The sequence below is a fragment of the Cryptomeria japonica genome, chromosome 2 (assembly GCF_030272615.1).
Source record: "Cryptomeria japonica chromosome 2, Sugi_1.0, whole genome shotgun sequence".
Taxonomy (NCBI): Eukaryota; Viridiplantae; Streptophyta; class Pinopsida; order Cupressales; family Cupressaceae; genus Cryptomeria; species Cryptomeria japonica.
The window spans coordinates 536,925,005-536,940,193 of NC_081406.1; the positions used below are offsets into that span (position 1 = coordinate 536,925,005).

General features: G+C 35.4%; 1 protein-coding gene across 3 annotated transcripts in view; it reads right to left on the reverse strand.

Annotated features, from left to right (window-relative positions):
- Positions 1–7,417: 7,417 nt before the first annotated feature.
- Positions 7,418–15,189, reverse strand: part of LOC131066770 (uncharacterized) — an 89,062-nt gene continuing 81,290 nt past the window's right edge. For all 3 annotated transcript variants that reach the window (XR_009111723.2, XR_009111724.2, XM_058001609.2), the window contains one exon: positions 7,418–8,350. The gene's annotated coding sequence lies outside the window, so the exon portion shown is untranslated. The remainder of the gene's footprint in view (positions 8,351–15,189) is intronic.

Here is a 15,189-nt window from a genome sequence, read left to right on the forward strand (position 1 = left end):
GAAGAGAGAAATTCAAGCAATTGTTGTACATGATGACTTAGAAATCAATAAAATATTGAAGTTATGGTGTTTTGTTGCAAATTTCTTGGGTTATCTTCATGGTTGTTTGATACACTTGAATCGTGCTCAATCGAAGTAGTTTGTTAATTTGAAAGACTAAGTGTGAGATTTGATATTTGGTAGGATTCGTAATCCAAACCACTAGCTTCTTGCTGATTGTAGGAACGCCTTGCGTGGTCGACTGGAGAACACTTCGAGTCCTTAATCTTCAACTATCATTGTGTCTTGGATATGTACCTTCGTAGTAGTGTCCTTGATCTTTGATGCATTGAATACCATTATATTACCTTAGAAGATTGCACTAATTTCAATTGAGTTGTTATCTTATGGCAAAATTGAAGTTGGTTGAGTCTTGCCAAATCTCGTCCATACTAAGTCATTCATAGGGTTAGGCTAGATTAGACCTCTTTAAACCCTATCTTTTTGCTATTTTTTGAAAGTTCCTTTTAGTTTAGTAAAATCTTCGAGCTTTAGAATGCGTAAGACCCCTTGGAGGAAACAGCAAATCACATCATACCACTAAAAAGCTTGTCCACACGTAGAGACCCTACTAAAAGAACCTTGGAGTCTACCTAACTGATCCATTACGCGAATCTTCAACAGTTAGAGACTATTTTCTCAAGAGAGGATAAGATGCCTATTGGTATTTTATTCTGTGTATGATGGTGTACAAAATACACGTCAACACGACCCCAATATCATTGTTTGACATAAATCAGCAAGTTTCAAATATTCTGGTATTGCAATACGCAATGCTTCACTTTGATCTATCCTTTTCCAAAGCCTTGTGATTGATCCAGGTTCAAATGGATTCTCCAAGTTAACCAACTGTTGTTTCATAACCAATGCAAACTGTTTACATTGTTTTCTAAGATGATCTGAATTTAAAATTCCTTCTATTGGCTGTCCATTGCAATATGCATCTTTTGAAAATGTTGATATCAATTCCTCTAGTTTTTTATGATACATCTTTGCGTCATTTGGATTATCTCCAATTGAATGCCAAAATTGAGGATACACACAACCCATGGCTTCAAGTATTTCTTCTCGAGGAAATCTTTCACGGATCTCAGTTGAAAGTTCATATGCAATAGACTTCAAATTATCACTAACAGATTTAACAATCCTGTCAAAATCTTCCTTTTTAACTGGTAGTGATGTGCCTCGCTTGCCCGTCTTAGATTGGTGCATTGGTATCCGAAATCCTTTTACAAAGACACATAACTCATTTTTTTGTATTGAAATGTAAAAAAAATTCAACATGATTCAAATCTATAATTATCTGCCACCTAACAAAAATTTGGGCTTCGCCCTGTTAGATTTGAATATAGACCATCCAGGCTCAAGCATGTCATTTTACGTAGAGTGCTATACTCATTGATATACATAGTTTTGTCTTGGGCTTTCTTAACAAGTTTGTTCATTGAATCCAACATGGGGAGAAGACTAGCTAAAGTTAACAGAGTCTCTATATCACTTAACATATGTAAGAGATCGGGAGCTTTGTCTACTGTGAGGCGTTGCTCATACATTAGTCCGATCAAGGATTGATATTCTGTTAGAACTCGTTCCACTGGTCCATGCAAGGAGATCCATCTGGTCTCAACATCCCTCAGAAGCTTGTTTCCTCATGTTACTCTCTCAGCAAAAATCTGAAATTCTACAAAACGTTTAGGACTTCAGCAGAAGTATGAGTGGAGCTCGTGGACCAAATCTTCAACTTTTGACACTGTAGGGAAATTGCTTACAATTCTATATGCTAAATTCATTCAATGGGCAATGCAGTGAATGCCAACCATGTATGGTGCAATACTAGTTTGTAATCTTGCGCAAAGATCGGTCCTTTGACCTTGCATTACTGCAACTCCATCAGCTCCAACACACACCAACTTCTTAGCAATTGTCAAGTCATCCATACGAGCAATTTCATTCAAAGTTTTCTTAACTTCCAAATATAAATTTTCTGTTGTTGAATTGCCCCTCATTTTACGAACACAGAGTAGATGAGCTCGGCGGACCTGTTCTTTTACGGTATACACATGCATATAAACCCAAGCAGTGTTATCTACCGCAGTAACTTCATCTATGGATAATGCAATGAAATTTGACTCTTTTACACTCTCTTGCAAATTTTCCTTTTCCAACTCAGCGAGACAGTTTGTCATTTCCCATCTAGCGTTTATTGACCAATGTGACATAGGATAGTGAGGAACATTCAAAAATAATAATAAATTACTAAATTCTGGGAAATCTTTCATAGGACGCCCTCTCGACATAATATGAAAAACAACACTCATCTGAACAGTCTTTGCTAGGTTTGCATCTTTTGCTGCATGTTCAAGCCCAGCCTTGATTGTATTTCCAAATCCACTATTATGAATCAGTGTCGTTTTGTGGTTATGCTCTTCATATTTCGCGGCATACTTAACATGAAGACATTATTCCTTTGATTTCCATCTTACTACTCGTGTTTCCTTTCGGTCTATGATCTGTTTTTCATAAACCTTACCAATATGCTTTTCTATGATGTCAAGCTTTAGCTGCATCTTCTTCTCTCTTTTAGTTTTCCAGCTACAAATCTTACACTTGCATTCTGTTGGTTGTTCATCATTGTTTGGGACCGGTTCAATGAATGGGTACTTTTCTACCCAATCAATCTTAAAACTCCTTGTCATCTCCCACTCTCACCCATGTTTTACTTTCCTTTTTCTTTTCTTCCTACCAACATCATCTTCAATACTAGCATTTGCATTCACCAATGGTATCTCATTGTGTGTATCCCTTAGAATATCTTCTGCCATGTCGGTATTGTCATCCTCATTTGATGCATTTAACTCAATGACAATCCCACCTTGTGGTGGTGGTGAGCTACTGTGAATGGGTTCTGCAACTGCAGAGGTTGATGGACCAGAAACTTTGCCAATTCCAAAAAAAGACTTTATGGTACTATCTTTAAGTTTAAGTTTTGGGCGTTTTGATGGCCTCCCAATCCCTTCAGTTTCACTGCCCCGAGGAGTCTTACCCTTGTCTGACATCTCAATCCCTTCACCACCCTGAGGAGTCTCACCCATGTCTGACTGTGACATCTTGAGTCTTGACCTCTCACTACGAATTAAAAGTTAAAACTAATACTATCAAGTATGAAGAAATGATTACTCACCTTTATGCTATCTCAATTATGTGAATCAGGAATCAGGAATGAATGCATGGGCCTGTGTTGTAGGATTGTAACTATGGCCCTCCGCCTTACAATGAACTTCGACTTTCCAACTCAATTTGCGGAATGCGAATCGAGACTCGAGACTCCAAGAGCTCCCAATTTACTAATCAGACACAAACAAATTGTAAGAAAGAGTGTAAGAAATAGTGTATTTATAGCAATCCATGATTGCATTTTTGGCGAATTGTGCGGGGCCCGAGCGTCGCAATTGCCAATAAACATTTAATTTAATTGCATTTTTGGCAAATTGCGCGAGCGTGCAATGAACATTTAATTTAAGCAGGGCAAAATGGGTCCTCGAATGCTTATAATGTTTTATTTGATATTGGCGAATTTGGCCGACGCTTGCAATGAACATTTAATTTACCATTGGCGAATTAGGTCCTGGGTACGTGGTCGTTTAACTATTGCTGGCGAATAGCGGAGGTGATCTAATACCCACGTTCGAGTGATTCCAGACGAATATTACGGGCATGCACGTCGATGGTGTCTGGTCAATGGCGAAGCCAGTTTCTATAGTGTGTCGTTAACCCCGAAATTCTAGGCGATTTGACCACGATGGTGCCCAAGACTATTCGTGCGGAATTCGCCAATTGGGGAAGACTCGCCACTAAAAAACTCTCTGTTGGGTTCCCTTCGAGCAACCCCTCGGTCAGTCGTCCCTCGGCAAGTTGCCTTAGCCTACGCCTTCATTCTATTTGTTGTCTAAGATTCAACGCTCTTTTTGCCACTTCCCATTCGTCACTTTGTATCTTTTTATTTTTGTCCTTATTTAGTATATTTGGCATAAATCACTTCCGTACATAGCAAGCACACATAATGTACACAACAAAAAAAAAAAAAACTCTTTTATTATTTTCCCTTTCAGCCACAATTTATATCAACATTGTGTCAGGATTATTACAGGGTTCAATTTCCCCTTCGCCTCTTGCCATCACGCTCTGCTTCCCAACGACAATTGTTTTGTTTGCGTGTCGTCGACCTCTGGGTTAATCTCACCGATGGGTAGGCCCATCGTGTCCGTACACCATCCGCTCCTTCCTTTCCCAAGTATGTCTAGGCAACGACGCCAAATGTTTGCCACATATGGGTAAACGACTGTTTGCCACATACGGGTAAACGATTGTTTGCCACATACGGGTAAACGATTGTTTGCCACATATGGGTAAACGATTAAATGCAGAAAGTAAATGCACAAAACATAATGAAAATATATTAAATAACCAATCTCTGTATTAATTCAACAGTCCATGTATATCAAGTGCTTATAACATTACACCCAAATACCACTATCATCATGATACTAAGAAGGAACGGTATGCAATATATAATACCCAAAAGGGTGCGACCAACCGTCACGTCCAACTGCCCTTCGGGACGACTAACTAACTGACTGCCATAACTCATTATTACCAACGACAACATAAACATAATATGACAACATAACATAATGATTATTCCCGGCAACATCAGTTGCTTACTTGAAAGTTCAAGAGGCAAATTTGCAAATCAAAATGAAGTGGAGATGATGGCAAAGGAAGCAAGAGTCAATAAAAAACATTTTGATAATGCTATTATTACTAATGGCATTATGCAAAAGGCGGTGATGGGAACTGTGTGTGGCCAGACCAAGATAAAGAAACAACTTAAGAAGGTTGCTGGAACAAGCGAGGAGAAGAATGAAGACAAGAAAGGCAATATTTATTCAAATGACGACTAGAAAGATATTCTGTGAAAACTATCTAAGGATTGGGAAATCATCTCTACCCCCAAAAATTAGGTGTTTGATGGTTTTTGTGTCTAATTTTTTTATGCTCTTTAGGTAGTGGCTTGGGTGCCATTTTAGTTTGATTTTTTTGTTCTTAGTCTTAATTTCTATGTCATGTAATTATTTAGACTATTTAAATATTCAAACTTTATTTTAGTTTAGGTACAATGTTAGTTTAAAAGACTTGGTTGATTATATTATGTTTGATCATGATTGTTTTGATTATATAAGGGAGAGTGTTTATGGGATTTTTTTGGTTGTTTGGGGTTGTTTCTTGGGTTGTTAGTTGTTTCCTCTAGTTAATGTTTTGAACTGTTGTTTTGTTTAAGGGATCAAGGCCCTCTTCTTGCTAATATAATAATTAAAAAAAAGTAAAAATAAAAAGTTTTACATAAATTATGTAAACTAGTTGAATAAATGTATTCAATTATTTAGCAAATAATCAATTACAAATCTAGATAATAGAATTGTGTATAATATAATTGTACTAAATTTGACAATAAACTAAGAGGATAAATGGGTTTAGCTTTAGGATCAATGATAGATAAGCCGCAATAATGTTTTGGAATGATAAATTTATTTTTCACAAAATTGTTTGTTTTGGATTGATAAATAGCACAAATTTGAAATGGCACAAAAACATATTCATGTCAATTTTGCATCTTTTATGATTGATCCCTATTGGCATGAACTTGATCTTGACACACAAAACTGATAAATGATGTACAAGAATGATTTGACAAAAAACTATTTCTAAAAACTGCTTACATTTACATGTTGAATAGTTGAGAAGTCAAGGTAGTGTTAAGAGACATCAATGGGGACCTTGTTGACTCAATAGGCGAAGTGTGCATTAATAATTTTGCTTATCAATATTTCTTACATTCCAACATTTGTTTAAGTGCACAATGAATGTCTTCAAATACCATGACATAATAACAATTTATGTTTAATCAATATATATTTAATCTACTCAATTATTTTGACTCACTATTCATCTCAAAAAAAGAAATGACTTCCAATTTGTTCCATTTTATACTTACTATGCTCACTTACTTAATTGGGGAAAAGTTTTAGCTAACTGTGATGGATGTGAAAACTAGAGAGGTATAACATAGCCTTGTAATATTGGATTTATCTTCCAACTATTTTTTATGATTAAATTGACTAAAAATTTAGCGAGCATGACCTTGTTGACTAATGCCCATATGTTTTGTATGATCTTTCATGTCATCGAAGAGTTGACTACCTTACCTATCTCTAAGAAAAGTTTACTATGATCACAAAAATATCGATGTGTCCATTGACAACCTATTTGTCCAATTGCTACTACATTTTTCACTTCTCTTCTTCATGATGATTGGAGTTGCTTTATTAAGTAGCTATAAATTGATATTTATTGAGGGAAAAGGAAAAGCATCAATAATTTTAGGAGAAAGGTACACTTGATAAACAAAGAAAACGGCATTATTTTTAGAAAAATAGATTTTAGAATTTACTGCGAAAGTTTCAAATCTAACTGTAGACTAAACAAGGGGTAACAAATTATAGATAAATGAATCAAATGAATTCTATTTAGAATTTACTGTTAAAGTTTCAAATGTAACTGTAGACTAAATAAGGGGGGACAAATTATAGATAAATGAATCAAATGAATTCTATCTAGTTTGAAAGTAAAAATGTTCATAAATGTATGCTGTATACTAAATGGCGGGGCAAGTGTGAGAAATTAAAAGGAAAAAAATCATCTTTTAAAGATTATAAGTTTATGTTGATAGGCAAGCCAAACGAAGGAAAGAATTCTCCTTTGAAGGACAAATGCTCATGAGTTTCTGTTAAGATACAAATGAAGGAGATGAATTGTCTCCTTTCAAAGATTAATATTTACGAGTTCATGCTGGTAGCCAAGTGAAGGAAATAAATTATCTTTTCAAATATTAAAGCTTATGAGTTTGTCTTTATGCTTTTATATAGCCGAGTGTGTTTAGGAGATGAACTGTCCCCTTTCCTAGATTAATATGTACGAGTTCATGCTGGTAGCCAAGTGAAGGAAATAAATTATCTTTTCAAATATAAAAGCTTATGAGTTTGTCTTTATGCTTTTATATAGCCGTGTGTGTTTAGGAGATGAACTGTCCCCTTTCATAGATTAATATGTACGAGTTCATGCTGGTAGCCAAGTGAAGGAAATAAATTATCTTTTCAAATATTAAAGCTTATGAATTTATCTTTATGCTTTTATATAGCTGGGTGTTTTCCTTTGTGTTTCTTGTAACGTCCTGCTGTGTCAAGAGCCACATTAAAAGTTCAATTGAGTTTGACACAAAATTAATATATCTACAAGGAACGTTCTTGAGAATTTCAAATGATTTCTTTTCAAAAAGATTAATTTAGACAGGGAGATAGCATTTTACAAGTGATATGGGTTACACAGGGCATCGTATTAGTCTGTAGTGGAGAAGAAGTTTGGCAGAACAGAACTCCAGAAATATTGCATGGACATGACCACAGCTTCAAGCAGTAGCTCGGAAGACATTCTTGATAGGAATCCCAAATCTGTTGCAGATACCAAAACTTTCATAATAACCAGTTTTTACATGCAAAAAGGAATCATCCCTTGAGCTGTTAAATTGTGTTGCTTCTCCTCCAATAATTGCAGACCTTGAAAAGCACTTAAACAGCAACTTTCATGATGAGCAGTATAAGATTACTTCCAAAATTTAACAGGCTTCTGAGATAGAACTGAAGACCTGCATCTTATAATCTAGCTACAGAAAATGTACCGTTCCTTCCAAGTCTTAAAATCCTCATGGTGCTAAACTATAATCATTTCATTACTCATAACAAACAGCGTTTCAATTCTCTGGTAACTTCTCCCCAAACTTCTCCTTGACACTGATTAGAGTTACACCAGAGACACGATAGTCTCCTGTCAGCAAGACAGCACTAACAGTTGCAGTCCAAAATGAGAGCAATAGGAGTGCCACAATGATGTCACAATTTGTTTACTGCATTTTTGTGTTCCCATGTACAGAGATATTTATAGCTCCACAGTTCCACTTAGAGATTCCACTCCAGATTTTAAGAGTAAGAATTTCTACTATGAATGACTTTACCATTACATGGAAGAATTTGCAGTTCTGAATTAATTGTCCACCAATGAAACTCCTGTTGTCATAAGGAATCATGCCATCATCATCCAATGAAATTGCCATCAAGAACATTGAAACATTTTGTGCAACCTTATAAATGTTCCAGTCATTTTGAAGGAAGGCTTCCAAAAAGCATGCCTACATAAAAGACTGCATCACCAACAATAAAACGCTTTCATTAACTCATACATCATGATTTCCATTGGTTATGCAATTTTGCACCCTACAAAATGATGTTATTTGGTGTAAAACCCAAAATTCTAGAAGTTTTACTTTAAAAGAAAAAAACCAATATCATTACTAAATGCTCAAAAAATAAAATCACACGGTTAATGATTTGAAGGAACCATATCTCCAAACGAAAAACCATAGACCTTCCATAACCTAATTCTTTAAATCGTGGGATAGCTCAACAAATATATATCATGATTTTGTAGGTGATGCAATTTTGTATCCTGTAAAATGTAATTGCTTGGTGTATAGCCCAAGAGTCTATAAACAAAATAAAAAGTCCTATATCATCAATGGATGCTCAAAATATTAAATTAAGACGTATGATGATTTGAAACAACCAATCCCCAAAAGAAAAACAATATATCTCCCATACCTGAAGTAATAAATCATGGGATAGCTGAACAAATATATGCATGCAACTGTCCTCAGATGTTTGTTTCAAATAAATAGAGAGCTTAATGCAAATTTAATAAACCATTTTGGCAGTGGAAAAGGACGAAATTCAAAACAAAGCTCAATATGAATAAGTTTTCTAGACTGCAGACAGTTCTTGACAGGATGAATGAAATGCAATTTAATCATATAAGCTACAAGCATCTGTGGTTATTCAAATTGAATTGCTCTGTTTACTAGCAGTTTTCTAGACTGCAGACAGTTCTTGACAGGATGAATGAATAGAATTTAATCATATAAGCTACAAGCATCTGTGGTTATTCAAATTGAATTGCTCTGTTTACTAGCAGCTGTACCATCGTGTACAAAAGTTTTTGCTGATTTATATTGTGTATCTTTGCAAATTGTCTTGTCTGCAGTGTACTGTATTGTATAATGTTTCTGTATCAACTGCATTTGTGAGTTTTCCTCCTAAATTTTGGATCCTACGTCTGGAGCCATGTTCAGGAAGGAAGAAGCCAATGCTGTTAACCAAGATTATAGTTACGCACTTTGCCTTTTAGTATCCCCCAGCCAAATACCATGCCTTTGTAACAAAATAAGATTGAATTTATCTTGGGCTTAGATAGAAGCTAGCGTTTGTAGTTATTATATTTGAATCGTCCAGTATTTACAAACCTCTAGGAAGCAAATCAAGAATTAGGTCAGCAAATTTACAAGATAAATAAATCTGATTCAATAAAAAAATATAAGAAAAAAAAAAAAAACAGACTTCATCAGAAGATTTTCACAGCAAATGTCAACGTCAAGATAGTTATTTATCTCAAAATCAGGATAACAGAAAATCCCAACAGTGGCACACAGGATTGCCGGTCGCTGGAGGGAAGGACCCTTTAGGGCTAACTTGCATTTCACAAATGCTTGTCACCATTCAAACTCAAATTTTTGTACAGGCTTACCTGAACCCACTGTTCTGTGTCCACCTAATGAAAGATGGTGCCACATCAGCACATTTTTGCTAAGGTGCCATTAAATACAAAGCAATAAGTCCGTCCAATACTTGTGTATGTCGTGTTTTTGGTGCACCCATGTGGCATCACAAAAATTTTGGTGTTTTATGTGACTTGCTCTATAGAGTATATTTTATTTAATTATTAATATTCAAAGTCACCACTAATAGTTCTGAATTTACAACTTATAGTCTTAAAATTCCGAAAAGGAAATCTTTTAATGCTCAATACACTCGCAAGTATTGGACCCTGCTCAACTACTGGGAAGAAAAAATTAATGGTCGGTATGGAATCTCAAAAGAAAATATTCTATTCATTTAGGAAAAATGCTATTAAAAAGTTTTAATCTTATTCATGCATAAAAAGCATAATCCCATGTTACGAACTACCAATCTTATTCACCTTTATTTTGTCCTTGTTCATTTTATTTGTCTGTATGTAGTTCAGTGGGGGTACTCAAGTTGCATGATGGTTGGCAAGTAGGCTAGTTTTTCTTTCCTGATTAATAGGTTCATATTAGACTCACAAAATGAACATTACATACAAGTACCCTAAGGCATAATAATCATTTCATGAAACGCATGCAAACAACCAAGGCTAATCACTTAAGCTCACTCCTGCGTACTGGCATCACACTCCATAGATCTCACTCAAAGCACACTTGAGTTCTTCACCCCCTAATTATCCTACACTATCAGAAAATCATATATGCAAAAATAGATTCACAAGCAATTATGCAATACTTGAACACTAGTTGAGCTCTGCTACTTCATTCCTTGATTAAAATGAGTATAATGATGGGGTTTATATAGCTACTTGTCCCAAGTACCAATTGAATCTATAATAGGACTGTTTTTATATACAACTATGAATTGTCCATGCTTCACCTAAAAGTTAGCATCTGATCTTATCCAACAGTCTTAAATTACATGATGTGCTCTAAGTACATCATCTAGATGTTCTATCCCTACTTATGCACATTATCTTCTAATGTTAGTGAATATCTATTTTTGGCACATATTTCTAAATATTAAACATAACATAAATTAAGTTGCCAATTTGAGTAAGAGTTCAAAATCCGTTCACCTTACAGCAGATTTTTTCCTCTAGATATTGCCAGGTTTGGTTGTAAAACATATGTGATATTAGAAACATATAAAAAAAATTCATAATAATTATTTTAATATTTTAATATAAATAAATAATTTATAATTTTATAAATCTAGAAATTAATAATAAATATAAAATAAACATATTATATAAATAAATTTAAATAACCTAGCAAATTAGACTATTTCCACCACTACCATAAATTCTTATCCAATACCCCACTTCAAGTGCTTTCCCACCTTCAATATCAATCCAAGGGGATGATAGTTTTTATACAAACTTACTTGATTCTACACAAGCAAAGTATGCTCTCCTCTACATTCACCTCCACTGATGGCTCTGATTGTGCCAACAAATTCTTTCCCATTGATGGAAGTCATGGCATCATGAGAATGCATTTTTCTAATTTTGATGTGTGTTGCATGTGGATTCACCAAGGTACAAGCATGGATGGATCCATAAGGGATCCAAGGTGCCTAGGCTAGACCCTAAGCAACACAAGGCCATCTTGGCCCCATTTCAAACCCCAAACCATACCCAAGAAATACACAAAGTCAAATAGCCAAACCCAGTAACACAAGATACAAAGTACATCTCTAGTGCGATCATTCTCCCAACACAAATTAGATGTTTTGAGTTTTGTCCTCAAAATAGGACATTTAAAACAAAACCCCAAAATACATGCCTAACAACACCAAGGAGTGCCTAGAAAGCATTGAACAATTCCAATGCAAATAAAACTTGATTAAATAAGATCTCTACCCGGTATGGATGACTAGCTATAACAAGATAATGTATAGCTTGAATTGCCTCAAAATATACTAAAACATATCAAGCGCTATTAGCAGTAGGTGTTCCATTTGCTAGTAAATCTCTTCCAATTGTTGATGAAATTCTTTAGTCTTAGAGGCCAACTACTTAAATGATACAATGTCTATATAAGATCTTGTAAAACCTCTATATCAACAATAAGCTAAGTAACAATGCATGGAAATAGTGCTTAAACCTGCACGTTGATGTTGTTAACGACACTATCTAAAGAGTCGTTAACCACAAGCTCATCCTTGGACAAACACAAATCTACACACATTGGAGTTATGCACGTCTCTACCCAATCTAGCAACATGGTTGAACCTACAAACACCTTGCACACAATGGCCAAGTCTTAATCAAAGGAAACACACAACTCTGCAACCTTGGCCAATTGGGCAATGACCTAGCACCTGCATGCATCAACCAGAACCCTCCTTCTTTGAACTTCCTCTTGGCCCACTTCCTCCTCAATTGTTTCTTTCTTTGCAACTTATTTAGCTTCACATTCTGCCCTTTTTGCCTCTTTCTCAGCAATGTGTAGTAACTCGGGAATGAGAGAAGCTCTCTTGGATTCATTTTTTTTAATCTTGTTTGGAAATTAAGAAAGGAAAAGAGGTTGGGAAAAGATGAGAGTTTGAGTGAAGAAGATTATGGGGAAAGGCTTGAGGTGAATAATATCTTCAACTCTTCATCAAACTTTTTGGTGCTTGGAGAGGTAGGCTCTCATTTCTTTGGAATGTGTTGTTTTATTACCTTCTTGTTGTTGAAAATTATGTTGATAATATTTTTGATTGTTATCTCAATAGTCAGGTGTCTGTGAGTTGTGAAATGTTAAGATAAGATGTGAAGTATTGTGTTGTATTTGTGAAGTCAATAGTTTAGTTGATTGTGTAAAAAAAATTCTATATCAATGTGTTTGAGAATTGGGTTGTGGAAAGAGAGAGAGGTCATCTCCTCTCTCCCTATTTTGAATCTTGAAGAAGATTCATATATTGCAAACCTCCTTGGTTATATGGGAATCTGTATTGCAATGGTTTGAAAAAAAATTAAATAGTGTGCCATGTTTTATTGTGTGGTTTTAGAATGTACCCCAGTTCAACAAGAGTCCTCCTAGCTCAGGGCTAGGTTGTGAGCAACCCTATGGTTGGGAGGTGAGCACTCCATGGTCTTCTTCTTGAAGATTGTTGTTCATGTGTAGGTTGGATGCATTTTGTTGGAAATTGATTTACTTTAAACATGGTTATCTTTACCTCATACTAAAACGATTTTAAGAGAATGAAGTAGGAAATACCCTCTTAGGTTTCTTTTAAAAAACGTTATTTAAAGTGCACATCATATTAATGTATTATGTGAAAGATGGTGCAAAATTTCTTGAAAAAAATGGGTTATTGTGTTTAAGAAAAGAAGAGTTGAAAGAAAGGAATGTAAGGATCTATATTGTATGCTACCTATTAAATGTTCCTGGGAAGCATGTGATTGTACTATGAATAGATGTATATAGAATGGATATACAAGTAATTATTTGTTGTGTAGATGTGTTTTTGAAAGAGAGGAATATGTGTCCAGCTCTTCTCTTGTTGCATTGAACCTTGGGAAGAGAATAAATGAATATAGTTCTTACTGTCTGTTTAATCAAATGGTTCCTTTTAGAAAATAATTTATATGTGTAATGTCCACCCTCAATCCAAACCCAGATTTTTAAACCATTTTTTTGCAACATTCACCAGTTATGAAACATAGGCATTTCATCAAACAGTTTGCAAACCAGCTGTTTTTAACCTTCTTTTTTTTTAGATATATTGCAAATAATTATCATAACATCTTTTTTTTCAACTTCACAGATTGCTAACAGTTCTATTGATACCAAAATAGTACAAAATACATTTAACAATAATATTTTATATCTCTAGGTGTTTCTGTTACAGAATTGATAACCTAAATAGATACATATAGCATTGTCTATAGTCAATAATCAATATTTATTGGCAAATAGTACTAACTTGATACAAGATTAGTCAACCCCAATCAGCGACTCCCTTTTGCTCTCCCATTTGTTGAATGGCTTCCCCAAATAGTACGGCCTCTCCACTTTGGGTACAATAACTGCTAGAAGATAGCTCTTGCTCGTTGTATTTATATGGCAGGTCTAAAAAAGTCTATAAAGGCAGCGTTGAGTGTTGACTCAACTTTTTAAGCTTTGGAAAAAGCATCAACCGCACTCCTCCTCCCCCCCCCCTTTGTGATGCTCTGTAAGGCAAGCACAAGTGGAAAGCTACCATTTTGAAATCTACAACAATCTTAACCAAATCATTAGTGCCACTTCCTCAGCTTAGGCTACATGATTTTCTAAGAAGATAGTGATTCTCTTGATTGTCTTTTTCGTATTTACTCTTTCAATTCCTTTGCTAGCGCCCACCATACGCCTTTTGCCCGCTACCTACTTTCTTCTTGTGTGGGAGTTGCAGCTATGGTAGATGCAAAGATGCATGGGAGATGAAGAGATGGCAGATGCATGGTCATAGTAGATGCATGCCTGTGACCATGGAGGAAGTTTGTTTTCTGTCACAAGGGTTTCTGTCAGGTAGCAGTCTCAATGGTTGATTCCAAGATAGTGGGACAGAGCTCAACAAGTCAAACAAGGGTAGTGTCGATTCAGTTTTTAAAGGTTCTTTCTGCTTTGTAGGCCCTGATCAATGCTCTACGGGAACATGTTTGCCACACACTCTCCCCCTTTATCTTTTTCCAGCACAATTCTTTTAAGCTTTCCCGCTTTTCTCTCTTTAAAACTGCAAACTAGGGTTCTGTAAACTGCGGGTTATCAAAACGATACCTACCATGGTTCACCATCACAAACTTTGTCAAGGAAGTTTTGACTCGGGTTCAAGGGTCTACTGTCAAAAATCACTTTTTAGGGGAAAACGTATACTCAAACCCTAGAATTAGTGAAATGCACTCCAAACAGTTTTGAGACAACAAAAGGGCTTGCAAGTTCATACTATGGTCCCAAGGAGGGGATTTTGGACATTGGAAATCCTTTTTACCAAAGTTTCATCGAGTTAATGCAGTTGGCACAGGTGATAAGTTGATCATTGCAAATGGAAAACAACATTTGGGGATATTAAGGCACAGACAAGTACAAAAGAGGTGATAGTTGCAAAAAAAGAAGCTTACTATGATTTTACCAAAAACAGCTAAAAACAACTCTACAATAGCTATTAATATGCATCATTTAGTGGATGACCAAGCACATCAGTGGTGTGACAGACAAAAAGAAAGAGGTATTTTCTTCCCAAAAAGCATATGAATCAAAACAAGTCAAAACTGAAACTTTTGCAACAAACAAAGAGGTAAGAGAGGAAGGATCTCAAGGCAATAAAGGCCTGTATAATCACACAATCTCTCCGTTGTTGTGATCATTAGAGCTTTATG